We start from the raw sequence: 10,630 nt of genomic DNA on the forward strand, positions 1-10,630 counted from the left end.
ACAATCACAAATAGAAAAATATACCAAGAAACACACCTATATATACCGACCCTTCTTACTCTATCTTTTCTATGAAGTTTGTTTTTGTGAATAATAAAACAAAAGTTTGCGATTAATTATGACATTATTTAATCGGCGTTTAAAAGATCAGCACACACTGAGTGTAAATAAAATTACTCATTTGTTGATAATTATCACATTAAAAATCAAAAGTCAATTATTACAAAATTATATATATAATTATCTAATGTATTCAAGATTTACAGTTCGTTTTAAGTGTTAAAATAAAGGGGACTGTCAACATATTTATAGAAGTAATTGTTATGCTGACAGTCCCCCTATTCTTCGTTCAATCAAACTCACTATTCGATTGTTTTTATGTAACATTTTCAAAGCAATGGTTGATTGTTGGGGACATTGATACCGGGCCTATCGATACCGGGATTTCTTAAGAGAATAGTATATTACCCGGTACCGACTGTGACAAAAAATCCGGTATCAACATAATCTGGTATCATACACAGTGATACCGGCTTCTCTCAATATCAATACCGGGTACAGGCTTTAATCACCACCACCCCCTTCTGGATCACGGTCCCTGAATCTATCCCCTCTTCAAAATATACAAGCAATAACTGGCACTGCAATGAATTTAGACGTCTATACTGTATTGTACTTAGTAATCGGCCGAATACCTCCATTAATTGACTGCTGTTGGGTACCAAATCAACAATTACCTACTATAATTATATCATTGCAGAAAGAGACGGAATGAAACCACTCTGATATTTTAAAACTAAGGGACTTCACCTTTGGTAATATAATATTAACCAGTACTGTAGTAGCGTCCCTTGTTTATAATTCTGCTATGACATCAAAATGAAATCAACGGTAAGTTCGAGGTTAATCGACGTATTCATTTAATATTTTTTATATTTTGAGTTATGATTATGCACCAGTCAATTATAACCACGACTCCACCAGGTCCGGGGAATAGCGGTGACTTTAACTTTCGGTCCAGCCAAGCCCGGGAAAAATCCCCGCCCTGCGGAGACGAACTGCTGGTAAATTTCCCGTTAAATGCCCCAGCACCCCGGGACCCTAGGTTAAGGCCCATTCCCCGCTATATTTGGCGCGAAGACAAAACCATCGCATTCACCCGGCAAGGTAAAAACACGGCCCAATTTCCCGGCTATCCCCGGTATACCCCCGGACCTTTTAAATGTTTCCATTCATTTTTCGCTTGGTGCCTCGCTCATGTTTTGTCAAATGCACAAGTTTTTTTAGTTTTTTTAGTGTGGCAAATCATAAGGAGTGTTAAAACAAAAATACTATAAGCTGGAATCCTTCAGCAAATGTTGATATTTGCTCAAATATCGTCTTTGAAGACCACACTTTTCATAAGCGTTTATAGCGCGATTGAAAATTAATTACGGCTGTGGTGTTGCGTGATTGGTTGATTGACATCATAACATGATGTTATCCTAACAACTTTTGTTCAAGTCCCGGTGGCCATGTGGACCAGCCGGCTGCTTTACATCTGAGGTTGTTTTTGAAGGAAAGTACCGAAGTACTCAGATTGTTATTAACAGTATATATACGGTTTGTGTTTTTAATTAAAATAGTGTTTAATATAGATGCACAAATAGAAATTGAACTGAAATCATATAATTTGTATAACAAACATCTCTTATAATAAGTAAGTATAGGAAAACAAACGCTAAGGACATTCAGTTGGTGAGTCGATTTTTGTGGGAGTTAAACATGTGTTACCCTTTAAAGAAAAAGGAAGTGCCGTCCTCATTTCTTTCAGTATTTAAAGCGAAGGTCACATACAATTAATTGTTGACCTAATTGTAGTTAAATGACATGAAGTAACATCTAAATTATTAAGAATGGGCGGTGTGAACTTACTGGCTTAGAATAAAACCTCATTGGCTGACACATTGTCAATGCAAAATCTGACACAGGGAGTGTGTACTGGATGATTGACAGTAGGCGGACCCGCGAAAGTTTAAATTCTTCATGATTAAGGGTAGTTCTTAATGATTACCATTTCCATGAAGGTACCAAAAACGATTCGAGAACATAGAGTTGCAGCTTTGCCGATCGGTATATTTTTTGCGACAATTGGCGTTACAGATGCGACATATAATATCAGTCGGTTTTGCGACATAAAGCGTTGGTTGCGACATTGAGCGTCAGCCATGCGACATATAACGTCAAGTGCGACATATAGCGTGGTTGCGACATTGAGCATCAGCCATGCGACATATAACGTTAAGTGCGACATATAGCGTGGTTGCGACATTGAGCGTCAGCCATGCGACATATAACGTCAAGTGCGACATATAGCGTGGTTGCGACATTGAGCGTCAGCCATGCGACATATAACGTCAAGTGCGACATATAGCGTGGTTACGACATTGAGCGTCAGTCATGCGACATATAACGTCAAGTGCGACATATAGCGTGGTTGCGACATTGAGCGTCAGCCATGCGACATATAACGTCAAGTGCGACATATAGCGTGGTTGCGACATTGAGCGTCAGCCATGCGACATATAACGTCAAGTGCGACATATAGCGTGGTTACGACATTGAGCGTCAGTCATGCGACATATAACGTCAAGTGCGACATATAGCGTGGTTACGACATTGAGCATCAGCCATGCGACATATAAAGTCAAGTGCGACATATAGCGTGGTTACGACATTGAGCGTCAGCCATGCGACATATAACGTCAAGTGAGACATATAGCGTGGTTGCGACATTGAGCGTCAGCCATGCGACATATAACGTCAAGTGCGACATATAGCGTTGGTTGCGACATTGAAAGTCAGCCATGCGACATATAACGTCAAGTGCGACATATAGCGTGGTTGCGACATTGAGCGTCAGCCATGCGACATATAACGTCAAGTGCGACATTGATAAACAAAATTAAACAGCATTTTACTGCACTAATAACATAAACTTTAATATCATCATTCTAACCATTTGAAAATCATATTTATCTTAATGTGAATGCGTGCTTGTGCGTGCTTGTGCGTGTGTGCGTACGTGTGTTTGAGCGTAAACGTACGTTCATGTGTGTGTGTGTGTGTGTGTGCGTGCGTGTGTGTGTGTGTGTGTGAACTATAACAACCCTTGACATATGAGATTATTTAAACGATTCAATGTTTTCATTTATAATTAGTGCAACTCTTATTAAATCATTTTGTCAAAACGTCAACAGAAAGAGAAGCACCAAACACACTACGCAATGCATCATATCTAAGTGTGTGTTTATGTTAACGCCAGTGTTACATTCAATTTTGACACCGTCGAAAATAGCCCACAGAAGTCATTTTTCTGTCCAACGTGTTGACGGATCAGTATTTAACGAATAGAACAGACACCGGCCGTTAATTAATGTCCTTTCGTTGCGTGAAAAATGACCCTCGTTGAAAGTTAATTCACTGTTTAACTTAGTCAATCAAATGGCCATACATTGCATTTAAACGCTGGCGACGGATTTGTGAATATTTTTGTATAGAAGGGAGTTAAATTGTCCAGTCTAAATTGTTTCTTTTGGTAAAGTTAACCTGGTAATCTTATAATTACTTTCGCGAGCTTTAATTCAGTCACGTGTTTGAAGGTGTTTGGTCGTTTTTAGAGCGAAATGTTTAAATTGAAGAATATCTTACTTGCGTTATTACTTGCGATATCTTCGGAAAGTCAGTGTTTGTTTCATTTTCATTTAAAACATTATTTCTAATCGCATTGATGTGAATCTGATGTGCATTTAGCAGATTTTATTTTAAACATGCATGTTCATGAGTATAATCCGTGATATATTGTGATGTTGAATGTCTGGTTTAAATTACTAAGTAGTATTGTCATCCTTTATCTTTTTCAGAAAACCTGGGTATTTCTGCACAAGGAGCACGTTGACGGTAGCAGTGTAAACACACCGACGTCTGGCGTCCAGTGAAATGTGCTTGCGAGTTAGATATACAGTTTTCAACAGATATGTGAGTAAAACAGCCTATTGCAATTGATTGCGATTCAGAAATTGCAGTCAACTTTAAAATTTATTTTATTTTCTTGTGTCAATTTTGTTCTTGAAGTACCTTCAGTTTTGTTTTATCATTTGTACATGGATGTTGATCTTATTTGAGATATGCTGGATTTTTTCAGAAAGACGAATACGACTATTTATTTAATAATATACGCAATAAACATTTCAGGAAGACATTTATTCACATGTATGTTTTTATTTGTACTGGTGTAGGTTTTCTGATATACTCGCGTTAGTTTTCGATTGTTGAAGTGGTAGGACATTTTATTTGCTTTAACCAGTCAGCACCAGGTTCGCATCCGGGATCGTTGTACGGACGTATGCACCTTATGTTGTCATTGTGTCGATTCCACAGTGGGTACCATTATAGACTTGCTCGCAAGACTTTGGGTTTATATGCATTTGTGACAGAAACAGAGAAACAGAGAAACAGAGAAAAACACAGTGACTTATTGTGTAAGGACTGGACAAATGAAAATGGAGTTTAAGGTTGTGGAAATTTCCATTCGTTTTAACCATCCTGTTAGTTATGCTATACAGATACTGTCATTTTGGACATACCACAATTAAGGTGGTCACCAGATTCGAATCCGGGCTCGTTGTGCGCACGTTCGACCGACGCATTACCATGGTAACCATGCCGACGAGATAAAAGTACGAGTACATTTTCAACAGATGTGTGAGTAGAAATACCCTTTGTTTGTTTCTTATTAAGAAACTTTAGTTACCTACTTTTGTTATTTTATCTTTGCTAGTTTTCAATTTGAGTTTCACGGATGTGAAATATTAGTAACATAATTTGAGGGTATCGTCCATACAAAGGAAGACATTTCAATTGCATTTTGTTTCACTGGTAAAGGTATTTATTAACTGACTTGGCTTCCGCGTAGTGGAACATTCTATTTGCCATTTTCAAGTGTAAACTACAGTATGGTACTCAACAGACGTGTGAGTAAAAACACAATTTCTTTTTAAATAAGATTCATGTATCCAGTTTTGTCACGTACACATCTTCACAAAAGACATTTACGCATTTAAGTCAACATTATGAACATTGATATCTATATATAAGAAATCAACAGTCACCTATATGCATACATTCTTCAGGTTCCGTGCATACTGTACCCGAATATAATACAGGTTCTTGGGGCGGGTAATCAACGCCAGTTAAGACATGGATTTCACGAATTTAGTGTACTGTAGCCTTTTACAGTTATGCCCCTTAGAAGTTGTGAATCAGTCTGGGATATAGGAACGAAAGGACACATGTACAAATAATAAGCAAAAACACAAAGATAAACCGGTAAGTTCACATAGAAAATTATGCTTTAGTATACAAATATAAAGGAACGTTTCAGAGTGTATATTTCAACATCTTTTGTGGTGTTGTTTAAAAAAAAAATCATTAGGCAAAGTTACTTACTGATTGATCAAAAACATGTTGGAGGTTATGCACCAGTCAATTGTAACAACGGCCCCGCCCCCCAGGTCCGGGTGAATAGCGGGGACTTTGACTTATGGTCCAGCCAACCACAGGTAAAATCCCCCTCCTGCTGTAAAATCCCCGTTAGGGACCCTAGGTTAGGCCCATTCCCCGCTATATTTTTGAGAACACAAAACCACCACATTCACCCGGCCCTGCGGGGTCACCTGAAAGGTAAAAACACGGCCCGTTTCCCCAGCTATCCATGGTATACCCCCGGACCGGGGGGGGGGGGGGGGGGGGGGGGCTGTGGTTACAATTGACTGGCGCATTAAAAGGGAACATTTATTCTTTATTAAATGATGGAGGGGAAATCAGATTGTGTGGAAAATGACTAATTTGTTAAAAATACCATTTTGGTAAAACTATCATTTTCCATACATTAAAATGGAACCAGTTTTGAAAACTCTAAAAATGTATTGTCATATTACATTAGCCAATTGATTTAAAGGAATCCAATTTTGAATAATTGCTTGAAAGAATACAACAATTATAAGATCTATTTTTATGACTCATATACATGCCATATTCCCCGATATTTGAGTTAAAACTCCATTATTAATTACAAAGTTGAACATAATACTTGTGGTATGTGTATCATAAATTGAATTGTGGTACTTTTATTGACCGAAAACTTGATGTATAAAAGGTTTGGAATTTACATAGTGATTTAGTGATTGCAGACGGCAGTTTTAATAGTTTCTGCTAATATTGGGAGTTGGAAGTTTGAAAAAACTGTTGCTATATATATCAATGCAATGAAGGGGAAGTTGTAGATTACTTTTCTAATTAAGTTAAAACCCAATTATTTAGTACAAAAAGGAACATAATATTTGTGTTATCTGTATTATAAATTGAATTGTGCTACTTACACTGACAAACAACTTGATTTATAAGAGTTCTGGAATTTACATAGTGATTTAGTGATTGCAGACGGCAGTTTTAACAGTTTCTGCTTATATTGGGAGTTGGAAGTTTGAAAAAAACAACTGTTTTGTATCAGGGAAGTGAAGCTTTAGATTACTTTTCTAATTGAGTTAAAACCCAATTGTTGATTACAAATAGGAACATAAAACTTGTGTTATCTGTATTATAAATTGAATTGTGGTTCTTATACCGACAAACAACTTGATGTATATAGAGGTTTGGAATTTACATAGTGATTTAGTGATTGCAGACGGCAGTTTTAATAGTTTCTGCTTATATATGGAGTTGGAAGTTTGAAAAAAAAACCTGTTTTGTATCAAAAAAGTGGAAGTTGTAGTTTACTTTTGCTAATTGAGTTTTAACTCCATTATTGTGTACAAATAGGAATATAATAATTTTGTTATGTGTATCATTAAATGATTTGTGGTTCTTATACCGACAAACAAACAACTTGATGTATAAGAGGTTTGAAATTAACATGGTGATTAGTGATTGCGGATGGCAGTTTTAATAGTTTCTGCTTATATTGCGAGTTGCAAATTTGAAAAAAAACTTATGTATCAATGAAGTGGAAGTTGTTGATTACTTTTGCTAATTGAGTTAAAACCTCATTATTGTGTGCATATAGGAACATAAAATACTTGTGTTGTGTATTACAAATTTAATTGTGGTTCTTATACTGACATACAACTTGATGTGTCTAAGAGGTTTGGAATTTACATATGTTGATTAGTGATTGCGGACGGCAGATTTAACAGTTTTTGCTTATATTTGGAGTTGGAAGTTTGAAAAATCTATTATGTATCAATGAAGTGGAAATTGTTGATTACATTTGCTAATTAAGTTTAAACCCTATTATTGACTATAAAAAGGAACATTTTACTTGTGTAATATGTATTATAAATTGAATTGTGGTTCTTATAACCACAAACAACTTGATGTATAAGAGGTTTGGAATTAACATGGTGATTAGTGATTGCAGACAGCAGTTTTAACAGTTTCTGCTTATATATGGAGTTGGAAGTTTGAAAAAAAAACTGTTTTGTATCAAAGAATTGGAAGTTGTAGATTACTTTTCTAATTGAGTTAAAACCCCATTACTTAGTACAAAAAATAACATTTTATTTGTATTATATATGACTATTATAAATTAAATTGTGGTTTTTATACTGACAAACAACTTGATGTATACGGTAAGAGGTTTGGAATTTACATAGTGATTTAGTGATTGCAGACAGCAGTTTTAACAGTTTCTGCTTATATTTGGAGTTGGAAGTTTGAAAAAACTATTATGTATCAATGAAGTGGAAGTTGTAGATTACTTTTGCTAATTGAGTTAAAACCTCATAAATGTGTACAAACAGGAACATAATGCTTGTGTTATCTGTATTATAAATTGAAATGTGGTACTTACACTGACAAACAACTTAATGTTTAAGAGGTTTGGAATTAACATGGTGATTTAGTGATTGTGGACGGCAGTTTTAACAGTTTCTGCTTATATTGGGAATTGGAAGCTTGAAAAAAAAAACTGTTTTGTATTTATGATGTGGATGTTGTAGATTACTTTTGCTTATTGGGTTTAAACCCAATTTAATATTATGTAAAATTGGAACACAATACTATTGTGTATTATAAATTGAATTGTAGTACTTACACTGACAAACAGCTTGATGTATAAGAGATTTGGAATTTACATAGTGATTTAGCGATTGCAGATCACAGATTTAATAGTTTCTGCTGATATTGCGAGTGGGAAGTTTGAAAAATCTATTGTGTATCAATGAAGTGGAAATTGTTGATTACATTTGCTAATTAAGTTTAAACCCTATTATCAGTGTTCGAAATTCACGGTAGCCCGATAGCCCGAGGCTACCAAATTTCAGCTGGGGCTACCGATTTTCCACAGAAACTAGCCCGACCGGGCTACCGTTTTTAGCTCACCTGTCACGTAGTGACAAGGTGAGCTTTTGTGATCACTCTTCGTCCGTCGTCCGTCCGTCCGTCCGTCCGTTCACAATTGCTTGTGAACACAATAGAGGTCACAATATTGACCTAATCTTTATGAAACTTGGTCAGACTGATCATCTCTATAAAATCTAGGTCAAGTTCGATATTGGGTCATCTGGGGTCAAAAACTAGGTCACTAGGTCAATTAGTAGAAAAACCTTGTGAACACAATAGAGGTCACAATTTTAGCCTAACCTCAATGCAACTTGGTCAGAATGGTCATCTCTATAAAATCTAGGTCAAGTTCGATATTGGGTCATTCGCGGTCAATAATTAGGTCACTAGGTCAATTAGTAGAAAAACCTTGTGAACACAATAGAGGTCACAATTTTAGCCTAATCTCAATGCAACTTGGTCAGAATGATCATCTCTATAAAATGTAGGTCAAGTTCGATATTGGGTCATCCGCGGTCAACAACTAGGTCACTAGGTCAATTAGTACAAAAACCTTGTGAACACAATAGAGGTCACAATTTTAGCCTAATCTCAATGCAACTTGGTCAGAATAATCATCTCTATAAAATCTAGGTCAAGTTCGATATTGGGTCATCCGCAGTCAATAACTAGGTCACTAGGTCAATTATTAGAAAAACCTTGTGAACACAACAGAGGTCACAATTTTGACCTAATCTTTATGAAACTTGGTCAGACTGATCATCTCTATGAAATCTAGGTCAAGTTCGATATTGGGTCATCTGGGGTCAAAAACAAGGTCAGTAGGTCAATTAGTAGAAATACCTTGTGAACACATTAGAGGTCACAATTTTAGCCTAATCTCAATGCAACTTGGTCAGAATGATCATCTCTATAAAATCTAGGTCAAGTTCGATATTGGGTCATCCGCGGTCAATAACTAGGTCACTAGGTTAATTAGTAGAAAAACCTTGTGAACACAATAGAGGTCACAATTTTAGCCTAATCTCAATGCAAATTGGTCAGAATGATCATCGCTGTAAAATGTAGGTCAAGATTGATATTGGGTCATTCACGGTCAATAACTAGGTCACTAGGTCAATTAGTAAGAAAACCTTGTGAACACAATAGAGGTCACAATTTTAGCCTAATCTCAATGCAACTTGGTCAGAATGATCATCTCTATAAAATCAAGGTCAAGTTCGATATTGGGTCATCCGCGGTCAATAACTAGGTCACTAGGTCAATTAGTACAAAAACCTTGTGAACACAATAGAGGTCACAATTTTAGGCTAATCTTAATGCAACTTGGTCAGAATGATCATCTCTATAAAATCTGGGTCAAGTTCGATATTGGGTCATACGCAGTCAATAACTAGGTCACTAGGTCAATTATTAGAAAAACCTTGTGAACAAAATAGAGGTCACAATTTTAGCCTTATCTTAATGAAACTTGGTCAGAATGATCATCTTAACATAAGCTCATCTTAACATAAGCTAGGTCAAGTTCCATATTGGGTCAACCCAGGTCAAAAACTAGGTCACTAGGTCAATTAGTAGAAAAACCTTGTGAACACAATAGAGGTCACAATTTTAGCCTAATCTCAATGCAACTTGGTCAGAATGATCATCTCTATAAAATGTAGGTCAAGTTCGATATTGGGTCATCCGCGGTCAACAACTAGGTCACTAGGTCAATTAGTACAAAAACCTTGTGAACACAATAGAGGTCACAATTTTAGCCTAATCTCAATGCAAGTTGGTCAGAATAATCATCTCTATAAAATCTAGGTCAAGTTCGATATTGGGTCATCCGCAGTCAATAACTAGGTCACTAGGTCAATTATTAGAAAAACCTAATCTTATATAAGGAAAGTGTTTAAAAATCTTCTTGTCTGAAAATGCAAGGCCTACGCATTCAATATTTGGTATGTATCATAACCAAGTGGTCCTCTACCAAGATTGTTCAATTTATGCCCCTGGGGAGAAGAGGCCCTATCCTGGGGGGAGTCACAAGTTTTGCATAGGCTTATATAGAACAAAAAACTTCTTGTCTAAACCAACAAGACATTGGCATTTTATATGTGGCATAACCTAGTGGCCCGCTACCAAGATTGTTCATTTTGTGCACCTGTGGTGAAAAGAGGCCTCACCCTGGGTGTCACAAGTTTTACATAGGCTTATATAGGAAAAAACTTTAAAATTTTCTTGTCTGAAGCCACAAGGACTAGGT

Source organism: Mya arenaria, chromosome 3 (genome assembly GCF_026914265.1).
Source record: "Mya arenaria isolate MELC-2E11 chromosome 3, ASM2691426v1".
In the NCBI taxonomy this organism is placed as follows: Eukaryota; Metazoa; Mollusca; class Bivalvia; order Myida; family Myidae; genus Mya; species Mya arenaria.